The sequence below is a fragment of the Capricornis sumatraensis genome, chromosome X, assembly GCF_032405125.1.
Source record: "Capricornis sumatraensis isolate serow.1 chromosome X, serow.2, whole genome shotgun sequence".
In the NCBI taxonomy this organism is placed as follows: Eukaryota; Metazoa; Chordata; class Mammalia; order Artiodactyla; family Bovidae; genus Capricornis; species Capricornis sumatraensis.
The window spans coordinates 5,809,645-5,823,222 of NC_091092.1; positions in this window are offsets into that span (position 1 = coordinate 5,809,645).

Sequence of the window (13,578 nt, forward strand, 5' to 3'; positions counted from 1 at the left end):
TTGTCTGGGGTTAATCTTTGGTTTCTCCTTTTTGGATATTTGTTTTAATCTCAGTTAATGCCATAACAAACCACTTATGGAATCTTCATTCCTGACCAGAGATCAAGCCCTGAGCCTTTGGAATGGGAGCACTGACTCCAAGACCCTAGACTACCAGAGAACTAACCCTAGGGAGTATCAAATAGTGAGAATTCACACAAAGGAAACCACTTGAATACAAAACCCAGCATCACCCAACCACCAGTAACACCCTGTGCGGATGCCTCATCTAAATAACAAACAAAACAAAAATGCAAACCCAATCATCAGCAGACAGGATTACAAACCTCACTCAGCCTTGCCCATCAAGAGGAAAAACAAACAAACAAAAACTCAGCACAAATCTCACCCTATACAGAGCTTACACAAACCACTGGATCAATCTTAGGAAGGCAGAAACCAAAAGGAAGAAAGAATTCAACCTTGAAGGCTGGGAAAAGGAGACCTCAAACACAATAAGTTAAAAAAGAAATAATGAAAAGGCATAGAAATACTACACAAATGAAGGAATAAAATAGAAACACAAAAGTCCAAATAAATGAAGAGAAAATAGGCAAACTACCTGAAAGAGTCCCAAACAGGATAAACCCAAGGAGAAACATGCCAAGACACATACTAATCAAACCAACAAACACCAGACACAAAGAAAGAATATTAAAAGTGGCAAGGGAGAAGCAACATATAACATACAAGGGAAACCCCATACATTTAGCAGCTGATCTTTCAGCAGAAACTCTGCAGACCAAAAGGCCATGGATGGATATACTTAAAGTAATGAAAGGGAAAAATATACAACCAAAACTACTGTACCCGAAAAAGATTTCATTCAAAATTGATGGAGAAATCAAAAGCTTTTCAGACAAACAAAAGTTAAGAGAATTCAGTACCATCAAACCAGCTTTACAGCAAATGTTAAATGGACTTACATAGTCAAGAAATACAAGAGAAGAAAAAAGTTCTACAAAATCAACCCCAAACAATTAAGAAAATGGCATTAGGAACACATATATTAATAATTACTTTAAATGTAAATGGATTAAATAATCCAACCAAAAGACACATTCTTGCTGAATGGATACAAAAACGAGACCCATACATATGCTGTCAACAATAAACCCACTTCAGACCTAAAGACACATATAGACTGAAAGTGAGAGGATGGAAAAATATACTGCATGCAAATGGGAAGCAAAAGAAACCTGGAGTAGCAATCCTTATATCAGACAAAATAGACCTTAAAGTAAAGAAGATTACCTTATAGCTCAGTTGGTACAGAATCTGCCTGCAACGCAGGAGACCCCAGTTCAATTCCTGGGTCGGGAAGATCCCCTGGAGAAGGAGTAGACTACCCACTCCAGTATTCTTGGGATTCCCTTGTGGCTCAGCTGGTAAAAAAACCGCCTGCAATGCAGGAAACCTGGGCTCACTCCCTGGGTTGGGAAAATTCCCAGGAGAAGGGAAATGCTACTCACTTCGGTATTCTGGCCTTGGGAATTCCATGGACTGTTTATTCCATGGGATCGCAAAGATTTGGACATGACTGAGCGACTTTCACTTTCATTCTTCACAAGCGATAAGGAATGATCAAGGGATTAATCCTAGAGGAAGACATAACAATTGTAAATATCTATAAACGCAGTATTTCTCCTAGCAATCTTGATTCCAGCTTGTGCTTTAATCCAGCCTAGCATTTCACATGACATAATCTGCATATAAGTTAAATAAGCAGGGTGACAATATACAGGCTTGATGCACTGCTTTCCTGATTTGGAACCAGTCTGTTGTTCCAAGTCCAGTTCTAACTGTTGCTTCTTGACCTGCATACAGATTTCTCAGGAGGCAGGTAAGGTGGTTTGGTGTTCCCATCTCTTTAAGAGTTTTCCACAGTTTGCTGTGATCCACACAGTCAAAGGCTTTGGCATAGTCAATAAAGCAAAAAAGTAGATGTTATGCTGGAACTCACTTTCCTTTTTGATGATCCAGTTCCTCTGCTCTCTGGTTCCTCTGTGTTTTCCTACATCCAGCTTGAACATCTGGAAGTTCACGATTCATGTACTGCTGAAGTCTGGCTTGGGGAATTTTGAGCATTACTTAGTTGACTCATTGGAAAAGACTCTGATGCTGGGAAGGATTGGGGGCAGGAGGAGAAGGAGATGACAGAGGATGAGATGGCTGGATGCCATAACTGACTTGATGGACGTGAGTCTGAGTGAACTCCGGGAGTTGGTGATGGACAGGGAGGCCTGATGTGCTGCGATTCATGGGGTCACAAAGAGTCGGACATGACTGAGCAACTGAACTGAACTGAACTTGCTAGCGTGTGAGATGAGTGCAATTATGTCTCCAAAGATGACATACACATGGCTAACAAATACATGAAAAGATGCCTAACATCACTCATTATTAGAGAAATGCAAATCAAAACCACAATGAGATATTACATCACATCAGTCAGAATGGCCATCATCAAAAAGTCTACAAACAATAAATGCTGGTGACAGTGTGGAGAAAAGGGAACCGTCTTGCACTGTTGGTGGGAATGTAAATTGATACAGCCACTATGGAAGATGGTATGGAGATTCCTTAAAAAAAAAAAAAAAAAAAGCAAAACTGGAATAAAACCACCATATGACCCAGCAATCCCACTCCTAGGCATATACCCTGAGGAAACCAAAATTGAAAAAGACATACGTATCCCACTGTTCATTGCAGCACTATTTACAATAGTTAGAACCTGGAAGCAACCTAGATGTCTATCAACAGAGGAATGGATAAAGAAGTGTGGTAGATATACACAATGGACTATTACTCAGCCATGAAAAGGAACACATTTGAGTCAGTTTTGATGAGGTGGATGAACCTAGAACGTCTTATACAGAGTGAAGTGAGTCAGAGAAAGATAAATATCATATTTTAATGCACATATACAGAATCTAGAAAAACGGTACTGAAGAATTTACAGGGCAGCAATGGAGAAACAAACATAGAGAATAGACTTATGGACATGGGAGAGGGGAGGAGAGGGTGAGATGTATGGAATGAGTAACATGGAAAGTTACAGTACCATATAGATATTCAATGGGAATTTGCTGTATGGCTCAGTAAACTCAAAAAGGGGCTCTGTATCAACCTAGAGGGGTGGGATGGGGAGGCAGATGGGAGGGAGGTTCAAAAGGGAGAGTATATGTATATACCTATGGCTGTTTCATGTTGAGGTTTGACAGAAAACAACAAAATTCTGTAAAGCAATTATTCTTCAACAACAAAATAAAAAATAAAAATAAAATTCCTGGAAGAGATTTAAATTGCAGTTCAGTTAGGTATTAAGTCTTGGTTTGATAACATGGGACTTAGTACAAGTGACTCCATTTTGAATCTGTTGTCTCTTTTTAAAATAATTATCCACTTTTGTTCAAACTCCCACCTTAACTGAGACATGTGATCAAAATGTAAGGTATTAGCACCTCTCCCAGTTATGGCTTTGATGTTCTCACAGATTTTGTTGATCTCTGTGTGGTATTCCTAAGTCATAACTTCAGATTCACAATCTTTTAACTAGTCATTTTCTTCATCTCTTCTGGTGTTTCAGTCTTGGGAGACTATTTGTTGGTGATTAGTGGCTATAGACATACATTTAAACCTTTTGAGAGAATACATGTGCTGGGGAGACTATGATTATTATAAGCAGGATCATTCCCAGTGTTTGGAGTGCACTTTGAAATTATTTTTTGCTAACACATAACCCAATCGAAATCAATTAAGTCAGAAGAAGTTTGAAGGAGTCACCTTTTGAAGCCAAGTGGCTTATTCAGTGATCTTACATAACTGAGTTTCAACTTCCCCAGAAGTGTTCATCCAGGTGCAGCAGCAGGTGCTGGCTGTAGTATAGACATCTCTTTGTTTAGCTAACAGATAATCAGGAACTATCCTATTATCAAGAACTTTGGCAGAAAATCTAAGGATTTTTGTTGGACAGCTATTGTCTTAGTAGTGGATTATGAAATATTCTTAAGAGTTAAGGAGAGGTTCCTGATCATACTCTTAATTACATTTACTCCTAACCAAGGAATTAGGGCCCTGCCAAAGGAAGTGAATTCTGAGTCACGAACACCTCCTGGCAGGTCCCTTATAACTCAGTGATGTAAATTCAGAGGAGTTGACGGATGAGGTGTCTCATTCTCAGTTTAATAGATGCTTTTGAACTGTGATGTTGGAGAAGACTCTTGAGAGGCCCTTGGACTACAAGGAGATCCAACCAGTCCATCCTAAAGGAGATCAGTCCTGGGTGTTCATTGGAAGGACTGATGCTAAAGCTGAAACTCCAATACTTTGGCCACCTCATGTGAAGAGTTGACTCATTGGAAAAGACCCTGATTCTGGGAGGGATTGGGGGCAGGAAGAGAAGGGGATGACAGAGGATGAGATGGCTGGATGGCATCACAGACTCAATGGACATGAGTTTGGGTAAACTCTGGGAGTTGTTGGTGGACAGGGAGGCCTGGTGTGCTGCGATTCATGGGGTCGTAGAGTCAGATAAGACTGAGCAACTGAACTGAACTGAAGGACATGGCTAGATAACCAAAGAGGTTATCTAGCCCGCACCCCACTCCAGTACTCTTGCCTGGAGAATCCCATGGACAGAGGAGCCCGGTAGGTTGCAGACCATGGGGTCGCTAAGAGTCGGACACGACTGAGCGACTTCACCTTCACTTTTCACTTTCATGCATTGGAGAAGGAAATGGCAACCCACTCCATTGTTCTTGCCTGGAGAATCCCAGGGATGGAGGAGCCTGGTGAGCTGCCGTCTATGGGGTTGCACAGAGTCGGACACGATTGAAGTGACTTAGCAGCAGCAGCAGCCATCTGGGCATCCATACTCCCAGAGACACAGACAAAGATAAAACCTATCAGGGCATAGACCACTTCCAGTTAGGTGGCACTGCTGATGGATTCATTCTCAGGGACTCTTGCATCGGCCCATTCAAGCCATGAGTCATTTAAGTTTTCACCGCATTTGGAAGGTAAATCTTCTAGCCTGAAAAAAGTTGTTCTGAATTCCAGAGGATACCCTGACTAGGAGTGTAAGTATGAATTATGGCACTATATTTCCAGGACAATCCTTGAGTAAAGGAGGGTGGAGGAGAAGAAAGTTTCATGTTTCTTTAACGTATGAAGTCTTGATTGGGTGTCTTGGGAGGAAGCAATCTACCTTGATGTAGGCTACTTCTCATCTTAGTCAGTTTGATTTTGAGTTCTCCAACTGCTGTACAGACTCAGATGTCAGGTGGAGACTTCTTCTGCTGTGAGATGTATATCTAAGGTTCAAGTCCCTGTAGTTTAGTTGCCATCTAGGTAGTGAGGAGTTTCTGTTGTTGTTCCTTTGAAGGGTACTCAAGGGAAATCTTTGTTATTAGTGATTCCAAATCAGAAGAGTGAGAGAAATTGGCAGTGTTAGTTTGGAGAACTGTTGCCAGTTATTTGAGGTAAATAGAAGAATTCACTATCCAGTTCAGTTTACAAGTATATAACAAAACTCCCAAAATAATTAACAGGACTAGAATGTAACATCTACGAAGATGTAAACATAAGACTTTTCTTTATGATTCTAACCAAAAATAATCAGAGTAAAACTAATTTGTTCACATTAAACTTGGCCTAATTATGTATATAAGTTCAGCAAAAATGACAGTTGAACATATAAACTCTTTTTAAGGCCAGTTTACTGAAAATTTTCATAAGAAATCTCCGATTGAACTCTTTAAGGCCTCTGTGGCCAAGGCAAGAATTCACTATTGGATTTTATCTGCAATATATAAAAGTTTGGGTGAATTCCTTTCTTCTCAAGTTCCCCCTAAATATCTTGAGGTTCCTGGGCCTGCCAGACAGTGACTTTCCTTACCCTCCTAAAGGCTGCTGGGAACCCTATAAGTGAGGCACCAGGATTTTTCAATGTAGTTCCTTAAAGCTGTCTGGTCATATTAGATTCTATACACATTTATATACAACTGTCAGCTGTAAGATTTCGTAATTTAGCCAATATTTCCAAGGGTGTCTTATAACAAGGAGAAAAGATTTTTATTGAACTTAAGCAAAGAATTATTTATACTTTCATGAAAAAAAAATGCTTAAGTGTTTTCAAATTATGAAGGGATCAGGCAAAATAAAAAATTAGTGTTTCATCTTTGTTTACAAAAGTATACTTTACCAAATTGCTGTAAATCATCAAATGCTTAAGACAGAAGGTTTCTTTACATCTAGAAAAACAAAGCCTTAAGGAATCAGTGATGTTTCAAACAACAATCAAAAAAAAAAATTACAAAAATTATAGTCGTGACACAGGTCATTCATTCCCATGTAATTAATACTTATTCTGCTTGAATCTAGTTTAGTTTTATGACATCAGAGTTATCAGTTAAAGATATTATGAGCTCATTTGATAAAGAAATGCAGTTATTTCTATGATATATAACATTTTAAGATGATAACTGAAATTATGAGTGATAATACTAAACCAGGACATATTAAATTTCCAGAAATTTCACAGAACTTCTGGAACACTAATGTGTGTATACAAATAACAGATAAAGAAGTCTTGGTATTAGTTCTGTTTTACAATGCTTCTCATATAATTTAACATATTAAATAACCTAATTAGATTAACACATCTATTTTTATAGAAGATATTTGGATCTAAATTTAATTTACACAAGTTGTAATAATTTAAGACTACCTCCTTAGATGACTACAACTTTTTATATTTTTGAAAAAGATACTTAAGCTTTTTAATTTGCCTAAATTTCAATATAAATTTTCCCCTTTTCTTTTTCTCCTCAAAGTTGATATTTTAAAGAAATGAGCTACATAGAGTTCCTGAAGCCACATTTCTGTTTTTTCAAAGATTTGTAAGATAAGGACAGTTGCTTTCAACTTCCCTAGGAATTAGGTTGTATCTTAAATGACATCATAAATTGATCCACCCATAAATCCTTTCATAAGGGCTTTAGACATTCCCTGCCACACCTCCCTTTATCAGTTTATTTTAGCTTAGAGGTGAAGGCCTAATTTTTTTTTTTTTAAATCTGGTTCCTCAGTTTGGTCAATTTCTGACCACACAGCTACTTTTTTGTTTCTAGCTGGGACAGACAGTAAGTATTTCATTTCTGGCAGTATTCAACAACCCCTTTGAGTCAAGAAGCAACCCCAAAGATGGTGCAAAAGATATTTTATTTTCCTCTCTTTATTGGATATTACAGACAGAGATTCAAGAGAGCTGCCTATGATATGACTTCTCACCCTTAGCCAGCTTTTGTCAGTTTTTCCAGGATCCCATCTGCAAGTTCTGAGTGGAGTTTAAAGTAGACATTGTAGCTCCATTATCTACCAGAATTTGGCGAGGCTTTGTATTAACTTTAATTTTATTTTCTCTTGACTGTTTAAAAGAATAACATAGCAGTTAACTAGAAAATTTCTGAGTCTCCTCAACTTTGGAAGGGGCTCTCCTTTGAGGGTAGATATGAGGGTATCTGCAAGGTCACTAACTTGGCATAATTTTGTTTATGGTCTTGTAGTTTCTTGAGAGTGGAAAGATATCCCAGACAGAAGATTACTAAAATTAGTACTCAAACAATGGAGGATAGATGGGAGTAGTAGCAGTTATGTCAGTCTTTTGTTTTAGGTGCCTCTTGTGTCCTTTATTTTTCATTAATTTATTTGCAATGCATCATCTTTCAGTGAAGCTGTTTTGGAATCTTGAAGACTTTGGAAGCTTTACATGCCAGTTAAATTAGGTATCCCATTCTAGTTGATTAGGGAACCCTTATTTTCAAGTATACTTTTTAAATGAATAATCTTACCTAATTGCAACATTCTGCATAATGACGATTGTAACTTTAGGTTGTTTTTAGTATGATTTTGTCATTTTTTCTGGTGACCTACAGCTTCGAGGACTACAGTTTTTAGATATAAAATAAGCAGGTTTGCCTAAATGTGGTGTGTACAATTCTTCAAAATTTAAAAATTCCATTATTTTAAACCTCTGGGTCTCTTAGAGCCAAACTAATACCTAAAAGGGATATACTGCTGGGTTGGAGATTGTTCAGTATTTTACAGTATGTTTCATTACATTGAAGGTTTCTTGAGGTTGGCAGATGACCTAGTGTCAATCTAACCCATTCTGTGACCAACTTATCCTAACATGGGAATCTAAGTTAGTTGGTGAGTGTTCTAGTAGCTTGTAAGTGCTTGATTCAACCATCCAGAAGGCCTTCTGAGATCCCTATTAGAAATAGGCCTTATCTACACAAAAGAAGACAAACGTGCACCTTAATATATCAGCAGTATTCAAGAGATGTTAATGTGTCCTGACCAAGAGACGGCTCTCTGTCTGCTCCAGTAATATCTACCATGGAACCTTGTACTGGAGAAAGGATTGAAAGAGCACACTTCAACAAATGGGGACTATGAACTAGGCTAGGATTCCAAACAAATGGGAACTGTCGACTGGGATCTAGAATGCACATTAGATCAGGAGCTCACAGCAAAGACAATGAAGCTTGAAAGCAAGAGAAACTTACCCATGGCTCTCAGATATGGTGAAAAATACAGAGAACGCAAAAGGGTTCATGGGTGCCACAGCTATATTTTTCATTGTTCTTAAATCAATCAGAAGTTCACTTCAGATCCTACCACTGCTGCTAAGTCTGTTAAAAAACAAAATTAAATACAATAATTCTTTAAAGATACCATTAGCTTTATTCAACAATTCATGAATCAAGCAGTATCTCATGTAGTAAATGGAAAGAAGCTCAGCAGAGGTAACCTGTCCGATTCTTTGTGATCCCATGGACTGTATAGTCCATGGAATTCTCTAGGCCAGAATACTGGAGTGGGTAGTCTTTCCTTTCTCCAGGGGATCTTCCAGAGCCAGGAATTGAACCAGGGTCTCCTGCATTGCCGGCGGATTCTTTACCAACTGAACTATCAGGGAAGCCAAGGGGATGGGGACAAAAAAGGAGCAAATTATTTCATCTTTTTTGTGGGATATGAAGGAGTTTATCAGGCAAATTACCTCACTATTGCTGACCAGGAAATTCCAGATTGAAGAGTTTGAGATTATATTTTTGGGAGAGGTTGAAATTGTAATTAAGTTAGGTGTTAAGTCTTGGTTTGCTGATGTGGGGCTTAGTGTAAATGATTCCACGTGGGTCTAAACAGTACATAAAATTTTTAACTCACTGCTTCTATACCTTCTGATATTAGACGTCTAATCCTTGAAGATTTGAACACAGGCTGTGCTATATTAAAACAAACAAACAAAAAAACACACAAAAAAACTATTTCCCTTTGAAAAATATTCCTATATTAGTATGTTCATTGTGCCTTCCTATTTCTTTTTTCAAAGATAATTCTTTTATGAAACCTCTTCATTTTTTTCTCCAAATAGATTTCTGTTTAGTTAATCCTTAGACTTGCTTTACATGCCCATATATGTTTGAACCCCAGCAGTGGACACAGCTGGAGTTATTTTTCAGAAGACTCTTCAGAAAATAGACTTCAGTTGAGCCTGTCTCATCAGTTCATCAGAACATGACCATATCTGAAGCTCTAGCTGTTTATGGCTATGTACCTATGATCTATAATATTACAATTTTTGCCAAGCTATATACAAAATACAGTAGAAAAAGTTCTATTAAAAAAAAAAAAAACAGAAATGATAGAGGAACTAATTTTGCCTGCAGAGGAATGAGGAAAGCTGAAAAGCTAGGCAATAAGAAAGTTTTTACAGAAAAGAATTGACCTTGAAAGATATGTGTGATTTTACTAAATGAAGAAAGTGGATAGAAAAAGTTTTGTAGGTACAGGGTATCTGAACAAACCATGGAGGCATGAAAGCATGTGATATGTTCAAGAATGAAAAAATACCCTTATTCTTAAAGAACAAAATTGACCAATGTGATGAAAATAGTAATATTTTCACAATAGTTAGATTGTGAAGAGCTACTTATGTTGTGCTAAGATACTTAAATTTTACTTTTTAAAATTCTATTTAAATTTTATTTCCATATAGGTAATGGGAGCATTAAAGTTTAAACAAATTAATTTTTTTTTTATTGAGGGTTTTCAGTTGCAGAATTATATTACTGAGTATTTTAGAAAAAAAATAATATGTAGATAACAGATAGGGAGATTAGAAGTATTGGGATATTTTAATAATATAAATAAAAAACTCAACTAAGAGAAAATCATAGAGAAAGGACAAATATAATCAAGATCCTTGGAGGTAGAGTTGACAAGATTTAGTGACTAATTGTAGTTAATGAAAGACAAGTAGGCATAAAATGTTGATTCTGAGTTTCTTATATTGATGACTATGTAGATGGTGGTACAATATGAAATAAGAAGACAGATCTCTAGGAAAAGACAGTGATTTAACTTTTGAATCAATTAAGTTCAAGTACCTATACTATAATCAGGTATTGGAAACATGAACCTGGAACTATGGAATGAGACACAAACTATATATGTACAGATTCAGGAATTATCATCATGGATGTTAATTGAAGTCATGGGCATGATTCGATCACCTGCGGAGAAAGAAGATAATGAAGACTTGCTAATTCACTAAATAAACTGTTAACGAAGAGGTACAGTAGCACCAATGCAGAAAACTGTAAGAAAAGAGACACAGTTTATTGTTACCACCTTGTGTGGGGAAATAGATGTCAAACAAAAATTGCCTAATGAATTACAATTTTAATAAGTACCTGTGAAGAAACTGTACAGGGTCCTAAAAAAATAATCCTATAGCAGAGGAATCTGAAATATTTTGTGGGGTTGAAGGTAGTCAAAGAAAGATTCCTAAGGAAATAACTTTTGAGATTTGAAGGAAGAGTAGAGGTTAACCAAACAAAAGGAAGAGGGGATTAGAAGGAGAATTCCAGGGATAGGAAAGTACTTAGAGGGCAGAGAAATGGTAGAACTCTGTAGAAAAGAAAGAAGGCCAGTGTGCTTAAAGCACAGAGGAGGAGTTGTGTTCCTTTTCTATAGATATGGAAGGTTAGATGAACAGACAATCTCCTACTATTAAACATCTGGCAATGCTGGAAAGACTATAACAAGTATTATTTTATAAGCATATCAGAACTTGCAGTAAAGGAAATTACTATGGGCCTATAAACATGATACATAAAAAGTTATAAATATTATTCTCATACAAATATAAAGTGGATGTGTTTCAAAGATTTAATTCATTAACAGAGTTATAAGCAGGATGGTAAAGTTAGGTCAAAGGAAAACTAGAGGGATAGGGGTTTTAACAGTCAAGCACATTAGATACAGAATCGGTTAATGTCCCATATGGCAAAAAAAACTATACTCATTAATATTATTATTATTATTATTAATTTTTTACCTGATAGGCATGATTTGCACATCTGCTAGACAAAATCTAACTAGCTTGTTAGATTCATGTTAACTTACATGAATCTTTTCAGATTCTGGGCCCTAGTCAAAAGTAAATATTATGTCAAACTAAATACCTTCTCCTAAAATATTAAATAGTTCATTCTTGACCCCTTTATCCAACACTCCAATATTACACTGAATGAGACAATAGCTATACTATCACTTAATTTTTAAGTTTTTGATATTTCTTTTGCTTAACAGGCTCTAAATAGGAACTTCAAAATCAGAGTGTTAAATCTACAGTATCTACAACGCATATGATAATGTTAGCATAGCAGACGTTAATAAATGTTTATTGGTGAAGTATATCAATCTGAATGAATACACACTTTAGTGGATTTGAGAGTATTTGCTGTTCTTCATAAATGGGAATTGGAGTGTAATGGTCATATAGAAGCAAGAAAGCCTAGGGCCTGTAAGAAGTGAGAATTTGAGACTTAGACTCTCTTAAAAGAAAACAAGATCCTGTGTAATCCACATCCTAAGCATAAGGAGGAACCAGGGAAAAATAAACTCCTTGACAACGGAAGTCTGCCTATGTTATCTAGGGTATTTTTTTTTTCTCCTTGAAAATTAGTTACCACAGATTTTCTTTCATATGAATTTTCCACTACCTATATATTCTAGGAACACCAAAGCTAATAAATTAATATAAGAAATAAGCCCACTCTGTGACATTTCTAAGGAAGTTATCAGAAGCAAACTGAAGTATTAAATGTCTCCAGAAGGATATACACTCATTTCAGGATTGCCACAAAGTATTGTAACAATAAAAACCCTACCAAACACAAATTCAGAATCCAAAAGCACAAAGCATATCAATATACAAACAATCATGAGCAAAAGCTAACAGGAATTAATAAGTGGCAGATCCAGAGAAAATAATCCCAAACACAACTTTAAGAGAGAGATCAACAGGAGAGGTTAAGAATAGATTAAGATTGCCCAAAGCATGTTTAATAGAAATCCCAGAAGGAAAGAATAATGAACACGGGAAGAGGCAATATTTAAAGCAATAGCAGCTAAGAATTTTCTCAAAGAGATGGAAGACGTAAATCTTCATATTTAAGAAACCTGGTAAAAGCAAAGCAAAGAATGGCCTGAGATGAAGCTAGAGAGTGAGACAAAATCCAGATCATGGATGGCTTTTCTAGATATCTTAAAGATTTTGTTCTTTAGTCTAAGAGCAATGAGAAATTATGGAAGAGTCTTAAATAGGGAAGCAACATGATCAGATTTTATTTGAAAAAATAACAATTTGACAACAACTTAAGTAAGGAATGGATTAGAAGAGGGCAAGACTAGATTTAAGGAGACCAGTTAGAACAAGTGAGAGATGATGATGATGGAATAAACTAGGATGAAAATAGCAAAGTAGAGAAAAATGCCATCTAGGAAGTATAATTGGCAAGATTTGATGATGAATAACATGAAAAAGTGAAAGAGAGAGAGAAAGCAAGATTAACTTCCAATTTTCTGGTTTAAAAACTATATAAAAGTGATAACATTTTCAGGGGAGGGGAACTAAAGAATCTTGAATGAAGATCAGGTTTATGGCAGTGGTATGAAATACATGAGTTTAGTTTTCAGCATGAGCAATGTGACGAGCCTTTGAGATCCTTGGGGCCACTATCATGAAAAGAGTCACTTGGAAAATAGAAGGCAGTGAAGATGAAAAAAAAAAAAGAAAGAAAAATCATAAAAGATGAAGGAAAACCAGTAGAACATGATGATGTGAAACCCAGGAGAAGAATGATATGTGAAAGTTTCAAATACTTCATGAAGACAAAGAAGATAATGTATGAAAAACTACATTGAATTTAGCAAGTATCAAGCCATTGATGATCTTTATAAAGACTATTTGCTCCTATTTACAATAAAGGCTCATCAGAATAACTAAAAGAAGAGTTGCTTTAGAGTGAAATGCTATGATGGTGATGTCATTTAATTAAATGTCACAAATCTTAATTCATGCTATGAACAATATAGCTATATTGCCATGTTTTAAACATTAATACAAATAGAAAAATATGCTTGGATATCTCTCATGGTTCCTGGAGTGGCTAACTGGTTGGA